Raw genomic sequence first — 3,268 nt, 5'->3', positions numbered from 1 at the left:
GTACATTCGAAGTGATTTTGTCAACCAGGTGTTTTTAATATAAGAAAATGCATTTCTCATATTTTTAAAAACGCACGTGCGTCTGAGAAATAACAGTTGTGGAGTCGAGGTTTAGTCTATTTTTGGAGGGTATTTCACCATTTCAAAGTCACAGACTCATATTTCACTCAGTTGTAACTTTATCCAAATGTGTTACAGGTTTGTAGATTAACTAAACTTAGTGTTAATTTTCACGGGTTGATACTAGAGTATGTCCCTTTAAGTGAAATAGCATGTTTTGTATTCTTATGTAAAGAAGGGTGGGGAGTCAGTCGGTAAAGCGATCGCTTAAGGTGCTTGAGTCGTAGGATCGAATTATCTCGGTGAACCTAGTTCTGTGATTGTTTTATTTTCATTGCCCCAACCATTGTCCCACAACTGGAATACCAAAGACCGTTGCATATGCCGTCCTAAAAATTCAGTAAAAGATTCCTTGTCGCGTAATGTTTGATATCCAGCAAGCGATGTTTAGTTAATCAGCGTGCTCTAGTGGTGTCGTTAAAGAAAACAAACTTTAACCTCATACTTGTGTTTGGCTTAAAGCTGCAACATCGCCTTCTATCGATTTTTTTTTTACGAATGCAAAAACAAATTAATTAAAAAAAGGAAAATGAAAAAAAGAAGAGAAATAAATACAGAGACAGAGTTGTAGTTAAAGGGACATACCCTAGTTTCAACCCGTGAAAATTAACGCGAAGTTTAGTTGATCTACAAACCTTTAACACAGTTGGATAAAGTTACAACTGAGTGAAACATAAGACTGTGACTTTGAAATGGTGAAATACCCTAAAAAAATAGACCAAAACTCGACTGCATAACTTTTACTTCTCAGACGCACGTGCGTTGTTAAAAATATGAGAAATGCATTTTGTGATATTAAAAACACCAGGATGGTAAAACACTTCGAATGTACGAAAATTGATAATCTAAACCATAAAATCTAAGTAAAGTATGATTTCAATTATCAAAAATGGCAGACGCACGTGCGTTGTTAAAAATATGAGAAATGCATTTTGTGATATTAAAAACACCAGGATGGTAAAACACTTCGAATGTACGGAAATTGATAATCTAAACCATAAAATCTAAGTAAAGTATGATTTCAATTATCAAAAACGGCTCTAATAGTAACAAATATGCCTTAGTGTTTAAAAACTAGGGTATGTCCCTTTAATATGTGTGTTTTCGTCACCAGTGAATATCACCAACTGCATATATGCAACTGAAAGTCTAATCCTCATTTTGTTAGACACCAAACTGTTGAATAATATGACTTCGCATCATCACCATCATCATGTATAAAAACGCCACTTTCACACCCGCCCGTCATCTTATATAATAATTTATTATAAAAGTAATGTCCCTGTTTAAAACGACAAGTTTAAAGTCTCAACGTTTCGTCAACGAAATGTTGACATCATCAGGAGAGAACTAAACATAATATATATATATATATATATATATATATATATATATATATATATATATATATATATATATATATATATATATATATATATTGATTAACATGTCAAAGTTCATCATGACGATCTGTTTCACACCAGAGTGAAAGGAAAAGAGCTAAATATCCAAATGATATCAATAGCCTCCATAGCTCAGTGGTTAAGGCACTGGTCTTGTAAACCAGGGGTCGTGAGTTCGAGTCTCACTGGAGGCTTAATTTCGTTTTATTCTTTTATGTTCTGAATTTTACCAACAAAAAAGGTTTGTTTGTTTTGTTTAACGACACCAATAAAACACACTGAATTATTAATCATGGCCAAACATTTAGTAATTTTGACATATAGTCTTAGAGAGGAAGCCCCCTACATTTTACTATCAGTAGCACGTACGGGTTCTTTTATATGCACCATCCCACAAACATGATATTACACACCACGGTCTTTTGATATACCAGTCGTGGTGCATTGGCTCTAATGAGAAATAGCCCAATAGGCCCACCGACAGGGATCGATCCCAGACCGACAGCGTACTAGGCTAGCGCTTTACCACTGGGATACGACACGCCCCAACTCAAAATTGATCCTGACAGCATCATATCAAAATGGCTGAGTCACATCGGAGCGTCGTGAAATAATGATGCGGTGTACGTCATGATTTATTCCCTGTGATATGTTGCATCAGTGCTGGGTAGCAGATAACTTCTTTTATTGCTTGGGACTTGCCAGATTTCAATGACTTCATTAAATTCGCCTCAGTCGACCACTGTGCTCGACGAAGCGTTCTCAATAATTCATTGGCCGCCATTATATTCTGCAAACCATCTGTTGATTTTTGTTCGCAGAAGAGTTTGAACAGGGGAGATAATATTTCATAACGTCAGTCACGGTCGGAGTGATACGCCCGACTCGTGCAGGGTGCGTGGGGCAGATCTTGGAGCTCTTTTATTTGTGGGATGATATTGTGCGAGACCGATTGACGTGTTATCGTGGTGTACACAGCTTCGATAATTTCTTGTAGTTGAACAATGCTTATAAATGAGACGTCAATTAAGGACTAGAGTTACCGGCCTTAGTGGCATAGTGGTTTTAGACATCAGACGTAAGCCACAAATATAACAAATCAATGTGCTCTAGTGTTGCCGTTAAAACAAACATTAACTGTTTTTGAACGTCTACCACCATCACTACCACCACCACCACCACCACCACCACCATCATCATTATTATCATCATCATCATCATCATCATCATCATCATCATCAATATCACCATCATCATCACTATCATCACAATCACCATCATCACCATCATCATCAACATCAACACCATCACCATCACCATCACCATCACCATCACCATCACCACCATGACCATGACCATCATCATCACTACCGTCACAATCACCATCATCACCATCATCATCAACATCAACATCACCACCATGACCATGACTATGACCATCACCACCATCATCATCATCACCACCATCACAATCACCATCATAAACATCACCATCATCATCACCACCATTACAATCACCATCATAACCATCACCATCATCATCACCACCATAATCATCATCATCATCACTACCACCACCACCACCACCATCGTCGTAATCATAATCATCATCATCTCATCATCACCATCATCGTCATCATCATCATCATCACTACCGCCACCACCACCACCATCATCGTCATAATCATCATCACCACCACCACCACCATCGTCGTAATCATAATCATAATCATCTCATCAGTACC

General features: G+C 37.6%; 1 non-coding gene across 1 annotated transcript; it reads left to right on the top strand.

The window, feature by feature from the left end:
* The first annotated feature begins 1,644 nt into the window (after window positions 1-1,644).
* On the top strand, window positions 1,645-1,717 carry Trnat-ugu. Its single transcript has one exon. It is a non-coding gene; the product is annotated as a tRNA-Thr (tRNA).
* The last annotated feature ends 1,551 nt before the right edge of the window (window positions 1,718-3,268 follow it).

Source organism: Gigantopelta aegis, chromosome 14 (assembly GCF_016097555.1).
Source record: "Gigantopelta aegis isolate Gae_Host chromosome 14, Gae_host_genome, whole genome shotgun sequence".
Lineage (NCBI taxonomy): Eukaryota > Metazoa > Mollusca > Gastropoda > Neomphalida > Peltospiridae > Gigantopelta > Gigantopelta aegis.
Note: the sequence above shows the minus strand (reverse complement) of the source record. Positions and strands in the feature narration are given on the sequence as shown.